Below are 10,963 nucleotides of genomic sequence, written 5' to 3'. Positions count from 1 at the left end.
ATTCTTTCCTTTGGTACTGTGTTTAGCAAGAGACACAAAGTCCTGTAACTGTAGTCCTCAATGTCACAGAACACAGTAATCACAAATTGGTGTGGTACTGACAGCAATAAGCCAACTCCTGACCTATAAGGCAATGCCCTTCCAGAGAAGATAGTATCTGAGATGTAATGACAATGAAGACAGACCAGAAATTACACAAGGTACTTTACACAATAGGCTTCTGAAGATGGACATATCCTGATTACAAGAGCACATGCACAGAACAGAGCGGCTCTGTAGATGTGATAACAGTAAGCATACTGAAATGGAGAGATTATACTCATCTAAGTAAGTTTGATATAACCACGTCAGTTCTCAATAGGAGAAGGGAAGAGGGCAACATCCAAAGAAGAAATTATGATAAGGGAAACAGAGGTCGCAAGTATCCATAACCATGATAGAGGGATGATCTGGACTGTAGAGTCTAGAGACTGCTATTTGCATGAGAAATGAGAAAAGCAAGGAATGAATTCTAATAGAGATTCCAGAACAATGCAGTCCAGTGAACACTTGGATCTTTAGCCATTTATAATTTGTTTTGGACATCCGACTCCATGATACATAGGGGAATACATTAGTTTTGTCTGCAAATGACATCCTTTTGCAAAGGAAAACCTAGTTTTGCCCATTGGAATCTCCAGATTTCATCTGTGCAGGCCCAAAGCTGCCACAGTCTCTATGAGTCCAGTTCTTTTTTGATCTCATGTGATAATCTGTTGCTAGTGTGATATGTGTATATATGAGTTTGTGTTTGTATGTGTGTTAATTCTTTCTAGATCCTTGTAGAATTTTACCTTTAGTTGTTATAATAAAAAATGGTCAGATGTAGACAATCATATTTAATATAGATATTTGCAATGTCTAATTTGTATCTTACTATTTGAAACTAAGTCTGGTCAGAAGAAAGCCTCCATACAGAAACTTGTATTCTAGAAATTGAGGTTTTCACTAGGTTTTCAGGTACACTCAGATGTCCAGATGGTGTACGGAGGGAGAATTCCCACACAAGAGCAAGGGAAATGTGCTATCTTCATGGAAATGACAACTTGGGTCCCAAAATTATTAAATGCCTTTCATGGAAAAGATTTATTTTATAGGTGTGTGTGTGTGTGTGTGTACATGCCTGTGTGAACTTGTGTGCATTGTGTGCATGTAGGAATCTCAGGAGATCAGAAGAGAACAACACATGCCCTGGAACTGGAGTTATAGGAAGTCTTGAATTGCCATTTGGGTGCAGAGAACTGAACTGAGGTCTTCTGCAAGAACAGCAAGTTCTTAAATGCTGAACAGTCTCTCCAGCTTCCACATGGAGTTCGTTCTCTCTCTCTCTCTCTCTCTCTCTCTCTCTCTCTCTCTCTCTCTCTCTCTCTCTCTCCCTCCCTCCCTCCCTCCCTCCCTCCCTCCCTCCCTCCCTCCCTCCCTCCCTCTCTCTCTCTCTCTCTCTCTCTCTCTCTCTCTCTCTCTCTCTCCATCTTAAGCATTCCTGTACTTCCTGGTCCCTCCTTTACAGAGTCCCCTGTACCCTCAATTAAAGAACATACACGGGCTGGAAAGAGGCTCCCAGCATATCTGTAGCAGACATGAAGCTCACACTCCATGGCTGCCTTGTCTCACTCAAGTGGGAGACAATGTGCCACATGAAGTTCGTAAGGCCACGCATCTTTGCAAGTGTATCTAGCCCCTATAGGGAAAATAACAACATTCAAATTGCTTGCTAAATTGTTGATCTTCATTAACTCTGCCATTTCCTCTAGTTACAACTCTTTAGACCCCTGAAATACATGTTCTTAGGCTAGTCATAGCTCATAGACATGATCTACTACCCCACTAACAAAGTAAGCAGTACCTATCCATCTTGTATCAACTACATTGGCATCCCCATTAAGACTAGGATGTGAGTACATTATTATGACTGCTTGTAGTAAATCACATGTATGCTCACAGAAGATAGTTAAAGATGTTGCTACTGGTTTAAGGCAGTAGAACTTGTTATTCATAATTTATGAATATGCATTATGATTATGAATATGCAGTGAAAGGCAGCTCTTGATCTAAATGAATGACCTTGAAAATTCCGAGGATGTGATAACTCTAAAATCTAAGAATATTGCTAAAAAATTGAGTGGTGAAGAATAGCAACTATACATTTTTAAAATTTATTTTTTATAAGATATTTTCTTTATATACATTTCAAATGCTATCCCTAATGTTCCCTATACCCTCCCCCCACCCTGCTCCCCTACCCACCCACTCCTGCTTCTTGGCCCTGGCATTCCCCTTTACTGAGGCATATAAAGTTTGCAATACCAAGGGGCCTCTCTTCCCAGTGATGGCTGACTAGGCCATCTTCTGCTACATATGCAGCTAGAGATATGAGCTCTGGGGGTACTGGTTAGTTCATATTGTTGTTCCCCCTATAGGGTTGCAGACCCCTTCAGCTCCTTGGGTGCTTTCTCTAGCTTCTCCATTGAGGGCCCAGTGTTCCATTTTATAGATGACTGTGAGCATCCACTTCTGTATTTGCCAGGCACTGGCATAACATCATATGAGACAGCTATAACAGGGTCCCTTCAGCAAAATCTTTCTGGCATTGTGCAGTAGTGTCTGGGTTTGGAGGCTGATTATGGGATGGATCCCCCAGTGGGGTAGTCCTAGCTCCAAACTTTGTCTCTGTAACTCCTTTCGTGGGTATTTTGTTCCCTATTCTAAGGAGGAATGAAGTATCCACCCATTGGTCTTCCCTCTTCTTGATTTTCTTGTGTTTTGCAAATTGTATCTTGGTTGTTCTATGTTTCTGGGTTAATATCCACTTATCAGTGAGTGTATATTTCATGGCTTCTTTTGTGATTGGGTTACCTCACTAAGGATGATATCCTCCAGATACATCCATTTGTCCAAGAATTTCATAAATCCACTGTTTTTAATTGCTGAGTAGTACTCCATTGTGTAAATGTACCACATTTTCTGTATCCATTCTTCTGTTGAGGGACATCAGGGTTCTTTCCAGCTTCTGGCTGTTAAAAATAAGGCTGCTATGAACATAGTGGAGCATGTGTTCTTATTACCAGTTGGAACTTCTTCTGGGTATATGCCCAAGAGAGGTATTGCTGGATCTTCTGGTAGTACTATGTCCAATTTTCTGATGAGCCGCCAGACTAATTTCCAGAGTGGTTGTACAAGCTTGCAATCCCACCAGCAGTGGAGGAGTGTTCCTCTTTCTCCATATCCTCACCAGCATCTGCTGTCACCTGAATTTTTGAACTTAGCCATTCTGACTGGTGTGAGGTGGAATCTCAGGGTTGTTTTGAGTTGCATTTCCCTGATGATTAAGGATGTTGAACATTTTTTCAGGTACTTCTCAGCCATTTGGTATTCCTCAGGTGAGAATTCTTTGTTTAGCTCTGAACCCCATTTTTAAATGAGGTTATTTGAGTTTCTGGAGTCCAGCTTCTTGAGCTCTTTGTATATATTGTATATTAGTCCCCTATCAGATTTAGGATTGGTTAAAATCTTTTCCCAATCTGTTGGTGGCCTTTTTGTTGCTGGCGTTATTGACAGTGTCTTTTGCCTTACAGAAGCTTTGCAATGTTATGAGGTCCCATTTGTCAGTTCTTGATCTTACAGCACAAGCCATTCCTGTTCTATTTAGGAATTTTTCTCCTGTGCCCATATCTTAGAGGCTTTTCCCCACTTTCTCCTCTATTAATTTCAGTGTCTCTGGTCTTATATGGAGGTCTTTGATCCACTTAGACTTGAGCTTTGTACAAGGAGATAAGAATGAATCAATTCCCATTTTTCTACATGATAACCGCCAGTTGTGCCAGCACCATTTGTTGAAAATGCTGTCTTTTTTCCACTGGATGTGGAAAGATCTCCCATGCTCATGGATCGCCAGGATTAATATAGTAAAAATGGCTATCCTGCTGTAAGCAATCTATAGATTCAATGCAATCCCCATCAAAATTCCAACTCAATTCTTCACTGAGATAGAAAGGGCAATTTGCAAATTCATCTGGAAAAATGAAAAACCTAGGAGAGCAAAAACTATTCTCAACAATAAAAGAACCTCTGGTGGAATCACTATGCATGACATTAAGCTGTACTATAGAGCAATTGTGATAAAAACTGCATGGTACTGGTACAGTGACAGACAGGTAGATCAATGGAATAGAATTGAAGACCCAGAAATGAATCCACACAGCTATGGTCACTTGATCTTTGACAACGGAGCTAAAGCAGCTATACATTTTTAAAGATGGGAATCTTTCTGTCTCTTCAATTATCTTGAAATCATTTCTTATTTCAAAGAAATAAAAAGTTAAAGGGTGTCATTTGTTGTTCAGTTTATTAATGAAATTGTAAGAAAGGCCCCTTGGTCTTGCAAATTTTATATGCCTCAGTACAGGGGAATGCCAGGGCCAAGTAGTCAGAGAAGGTGGGTGGGTGGGGAAGCATATGGGGGACTTTTGGGATAGCATTTGAAATGTAAATGAAGAAAATTCCTAATTAAAAAAATAAAATAAAACAAAAAATTACAAAAGATAAAAATGAAAATAATGATAAAAAGAACAATTTGTAATATTTGTCTAACATTCACAATAAAAGAAACTTTCAGTTTTTTCTTATATATATAAAAAAAGAAATTATAACCATACACTAGGAAGAATAAACTTATAATGTACTGCCCTCTGAATGCTGGTATCCTCACAATTCATACTGAAACTGTACCTTTTGCTCTGAGATAGGACCTTGTAATATCTGTCCAAGGATCACTGGGAGCACCTTCCATGATATAAGGCACAGTGAAAACTCAGTGCTCTTTGATCCAGAGCCTTCATCAGAACCTTGTGGCAGCTGTGAAAATGACTTTATGTTGTTTTTCTTTTTTTTTTTTGTTCCTTTTTTCTTTCCCCCTTTTAAAAATTAGATATTTTCTTTATTTGCATTTCAAATGTTATCCCCTTTCCTGATTTCCCCTCTGAAAACCCCCTATCCACTCCCTCTCCCTCTGCTCACCAACCCACCCACTCCCACTTCCTGGCCCTGACATTCCCCTACACTGGGACATAGAGCCTTCACAGGACCAAGGGCCTCCCCTCCCATTTATGACCCATAAGGTCATCCTCTGCTATATATTCAGCTGGAGCCATGGGTCCCTCCATGTGTACTCTGTGGTTGGTGGTTTAGTCCCAAGGAGCTCTGGGGGGGGAATGGGGGGTTCATATTGTTGTTCCTCCTATGGGGCTGCAAAACCCTTCAGCTCCTTGGGTCCTTTCTCTAGCATCCCCATTGGGGACTCTGTGCTCAGTCTAAAGGATGATTGAGAGCATCCACCTCTGTATTAGTCAGACACTAGCAGAGCCTCTCAGGAGACAGCTGTATCAGGCTTTTGTCAGCAAGCAGTTGTTGGCATCCACAATAGTGTCTTGGTTTGGTGACTGTATATGGGATGGATCTCCAGGTGGGATGGCCTTTCCTTCAGTCTCTACTTCACACTTTGTCTCTCTAACTTCTTTCATGGACATTTTGTTCCCCTTTCTAAGAAGGACCAAAGTATCTACACTTTGGTTTTCCTTCTTCTTGAGCTTCATGTGGTCTATGAATTGTATCTTGGACATTCAGGCTTCTGGGCTAATATCCACTTATCAGTGAGTGCATACCATGTGTGTTCTTTTGTGATTGGGTTACCTCACTCAGAATGATATTCTCTAGTTCCATTCATTTGCCTAAGAATTTCATGGATTCATCATTAATACCTGAGTAGTACTCCACAAATGTACCACATTTTCTGTATCCATTCCTCTGTTGAGAGGCATCTGGGTTCTTTCCAGCTTCTGGTTATTATAAATAAGGCTGCTATGAACATAGTGGAGCATGTGTCCTTCTTACATGTTGGAGCATCTTCTGGGTATATGCCCAGGAGTGATATTACTTGTTCCTCAGGTAGTCCTATGTCCAATTTTCTGAAGAACTGACAAACTGATTTCCAGGGTAGTTGTACCAGCTTGCAATCCCACCAGCAATGGAGGAGTGTACCTCTTTCTCCACATCTCTAGCATCTGCTGTCACCTTACTTTTTGAACTCTGCACTAAATCCATCGTGTCCTGTGCTTTGTTGTTGTTGTTGTTGAAAGACTATTAATGACAGTTTCTACTTCTTTAGGGGGTATGGAACTGTTTAGATCATTAATCTGATCCTGATTTAACTTTGGTACCTGGTATCTGTCTAGAAAAAATATCCATTTCATCCAGATATTTCAGGGTTTTTTGAGGATAAGCTTTTGTAGTAGGATCTGATGATTTTTTTTTTTAGATTTCCTCAGTTTCTGTCCTTATGTCTCCCTTTCATTTTCTGATTTTGTAAATTTGGATAATGTCTTTGTGCCTTCTGGTTAGTCTGACTAAGGGTTTATCTATCTTGTTTTTCTCAAGGACCCTGCTCCTGGTTTGCTTGATTCTTTGTATAGTTCTTTTTGTTTCTACTTGGTTGATTTCAGCCCTGAGTTTGATTATTTCCTGCCTTTTACTCCTCCTGGGTATATTTGCTTCTTTTTGTTCTCAAGCTTTCAGATATGCTGTCAAGCTGCTACTGTATGGCTGCTCTAGCTTCTTTTGAGAGGCACTCAGAGCTATGAGTTTTCCTCTTAGTACTGCTTTCATTGTGTCTCATAAATTTGGGTATGATGTGGCTTCATTTTCATTAAACTTTAAAAAGTCTCTTTATTTCTTCCTTTACCAAGTTATCATTGAGTAGAGTGTTGTTCAGCTTCTACATGTATGTGGTCTTTCTATTGTTTATGTTGTTGTTGACGACCAGTCTTAGTCTGTGATGATCTGATAGGATGCATGGGATTATTTCAATATTCTTGAATCTGTTGAGACCTGTTTCGTTATAAATTATATGGTCAATTTTGGGTAAGGTACTATGAGCTGCTGAGAAGAAGGTATATTCTTTTGTTTTAGGATAAAATGTTTTATAGGTATCTGTTAAATCCATTTGGTTCATAAATTCTGTTAGTTTCACTGTGTCTCTGTTTAGTTCCCGTTTCCATGATCTGTCTGATGCTGAGAGTACAATGCTGAAGTCTCTCACTATTATCATGTGAGGTACAACATGTGCTTTGAGCTATAGTAAAGTTTCTTTTATGAATGTGGGTGCTCTTGCACTAGTAGCATAGATGTTCAGAATTGAGAGTTCTTCTTGATAGATTTTTTTTTCTTTGACCAGTATGAAGTGTCCTTCCTTATCTTTTTTGGTAACTTTAGGTTGAAAGTCAATTTTATTTGATATTAGAATGGCTACTCTAGCTTATTTCTTGGGGCCATTTGCCTGCAGAATTTTTTCCACACTTTTACTCTGAGGTAGTGCCTGTCTTTGTCACTAAAGTTGGCTTCCTGTATGCAGCAAAATGCTGAGTCTTGTTTACATATCCATTCTGTTAGTCTATGTCTTTTTATTGGGGAATTGAGTCCACTGATGTTAAGAGCTATTATGTAAAAGTAATGGTTGCTTCCTGTTATTTTTGTTGTTAGAGTTGGGATTCTCTTCTTGCAGCTATCTTCTTTTAGGCTTTTTTTTTACATACATTTTTTTATTAAATATTTTCTTCATTTACAATTCAAATGCTATCCCAAAAGCTCTCTATACCCTCCCCTGGCCCTGTTCCCCAACCCACCCACTCCTGCTTCCTGGCCCTGGCATTTCCCTGCACTGGGGCATATGATCTTTGCAAGACCAAGGGCCTCTCCTCCCATTGATGGCCTACTAGGCCATTCTCTACTACATATTCAACTAGGGACACAGCTTTGGAGGGTACTGGTTAGTTCATATTGTTGCTCCTCCTATAGGGTTACAGACCCCTTTAGCTCTTTGGTACTTTTTCTAGCTCCTTCATTAGGGGCCCTGTGTTCCATTCAATAGATGACTGTGTGCATCCACTTCTGTAATTGCCAGGCACTGGCATAGGCTCACAAGAGAGAGCTATGTCAGGGTCCTGTCAGCAAAATCTTTCTGCCATATGCAATAGTGTCTGGGTTTGGTGGTTGTATATGGGATGGATCCCCAGTTGGGGCAGTCTCTGGATGGTCCTTTCTTCTGTGTGAGCTCTGAACTTTGTCTCTGTAACTCCTTCCATGGGTATTTTGTTCCCCATTCTAAGAAGGAACGAAGTATCCACAATTTGGTCTTCCTTCTTCTTGAGTTTCATGTGTTTTGCAAATTATATCTTGGATATTCTAAGTTTCTGGGCTAATATCCACTTATCAGTGAGTGCATATCATGTGTGTTCTTTTGTGATTGGGTTACCTCACGCAGGATGATGTCCTCCAGATGCATCCGTTTGCCCAAGAATTTCATGAATTCATTCTTTTTAACTGCTGAGTAAAAGAAGATTATTTTCTTGTTTTTTTTTCCCCCTAGGGTGTAGTTTCCTTCCTTGTGTTGGAGTTTTCCATCTATTTTATTTTGAAGGGCTAGATTTGTCGAGAGATACTGTGTAAATTTGTTTTTGTCATGGAATATCTTTGTTTCCCCAGCTATGCTAATTGAGAGTTTTACTGAGTATAGTAGCCTGGGCCAGCATTTGTGTTCTCTTAAGGTCTATATGACATCTGCCTAGGACTTTCTGGCTTTCATAGTCTCTGGCAGGAAAGCTGGTATAATTCTAATAGGTCAGACTTTATATGTTACTTGAAAAATTTCCCCTACTGCTTTTAATATTCTTTTGTTGTTTTATGTATTTGGTGTTTTCATTATTATGTGATGGGAGGAATTTATTTTCTGGTCCAATATATTTGGTGTTCTGTAGGCTTCTTATATGTTCATGGGATCTCTTTCTTTAGGTTAGGGAAGTTTTCTTCTATAATTTTGTTGAAGACATTTACTGGCCCTTTAAGTTGGGAATCTTTGCTCTCTTCCATAAATATTATCCTTAGGTTTGGTCTTCTCCTTGTGTACTGGATTTCCTGGAAGTTTTGGGTAGGATCTATTTGCATTTTGCATTTTCTTTGACTGTTGTGTCAATGTTTTCTATGGTGTCTTCTGCACCTGAGATTCTTCAAACTCTTGCATTCTTTTGGAGATGCTTGCATCCATGACTCTTGATCCCTTTCCTAGGTTTTCTATCTCCAGAGCTGTCTCTCTTTTTGATTTCTTTATTGTTTCTATTTCCATTTTCAGATCCTGGATGGTTTTGTTCAATTACTTCACCTGTTTGTTTGTATTTCCCCCTAATTCTTTGGGGGATTTTTGTGTTTCCTCTTTAAGTGCTTCTAGCTGTTTGCCTGTGTTTTCCTGTATTTATTTATGATCTTCTTAAAATCCTCTATTAACTTCATGAGATATGAATTGAAATCCACATCTTGCTTTTCCAGTGTGTTGGGATATCCACGACTTGCTGTGGTGGGAGAACTGGGTTTTGATTATGCCAAGTAGCCTTGGTTTCTGTTGGTAAGATTCTTGTCTTTGCCTTCTTGCCATCCTGTTGTCTCTGCTGTTAGATGGTCGTGATGTCTCTGACTGGGACTTGTCCCTCCAGTGGGTATATAAGACTGTGTCAGCACTCCTGAGAGACCAGCTCTCTCCTGGCAGGACCTGTACACAGTGAGCTGTGGAACAGCCTCAGGTCCCTGGTACAGATGGTGACCTGGAAGCAACTTTCTGTTTTCTTTTTTTTTTTAAGGATTATTATTATTATTATTATTATTATTATTAGGTATTTTCTTCATTTACATTTACAATGCTATTCCAAAAGTCCCCCATACCCTCCCCCCCCACTCCCACTTCTTGGCCCTGGCGTTCCCCTGTACTGAGGCAGATAAAGTTTGCAAGACCAATGGGCCTCTCTTTCCACTGATGGCTGACTAGGCCATCTTCTGATACATATGCAGCTAGAGACATGAGCTCTGGGGAGTACTCGTTAGTTCTTATTGTTGTTCCACCTGTAGGGTTGCAGATCCCTTTAGCTCCATGGGTACTTTCTCTAGCTCCTCCATTGGGAGCCCTGTGATACATCCAATAGCTGACTGTGAACATCCACTCCTGTGTTTGCTAGGCCCCGGCATAGCCTCACAAGAGACAGCTATATCAGGGTCCTTTCAGCAAAATCTTGCTAGTGTATGCAATGGTGTCAGCATTTGGAGGCTGATTATGGGATGAATCCCGGGGTATGGCAGTCTCTAGATGGTCTGTCCTTTCATCTCAGCTCCAAACTTTGTCTCTGTAACTCCTTCCATGGGTGTTTTGTTCCCAATTCTGAGAAGGGGCAAAGTGTCCACACTTTTTGTTCTTTGTTCCTCTTGAGTTTCTGTGTTTTGCAAATTGTATCTTGTATCTTGGATATTCTAAGTTTCTGGGCTAATATCGCCTTATCAGTGAGTATATATCATGAGAGTTCTTTTGTGATTGTGTTACCTCACTCAGGATGATGCCCTCCAGGTCCATCCATTTGCCTAGGAATTTCATAAATTCATTCTTTTTACTAGCTGAGTAGTACTCCATTGTGTAAATGTACCATGTTTTCTGTATCCATTCCTCTGTTGAGGGACATCTGGGTTCTTTCCAGCTTCTGGCTATTATAAATAAGGCTGCTACGAACATAGGGGAGCATGTGTCATTCTTACCGGTTGGAACATCTTCTGGATCTGAATGCTTTTGCTCACACCTCCATGGATCACTTTTCCTATATTGATAAAAGCCTCAGCCCTCTCGAGGCTCAGCTACTTGGTACACTCCAGTGCCTTGAGTTACCATATGAAATGTGACCTTCATGTTGCCCTTGCTTATATCTTCTTCCATATAGTCTTTACCTATTTTAAAAATCATTTTACAAGTTATAATTTTATCCATGTGTGGGTGTTTTATTTGCATCTACATCTGTGTATCATATGCACTCCTCGTGCCCAGGGAGGCCAGAATAGGGTGTTG

Source organism: Mus caroli, unplaced genomic scaffold, assembly GCF_978045245.1.
Source record: "Mus caroli unplaced genomic scaffold, Mus_caroli_1 scaffold_16, whole genome shotgun sequence".
Taxonomy (NCBI): domain Eukaryota; kingdom Metazoa; phylum Chordata; class Mammalia; order Rodentia; family Muridae; genus Mus; species Mus caroli.
The sequence above is the reverse complement of the archived record's forward strand: the minus strand, read 5'-3'. Positions refer to the sequence as shown.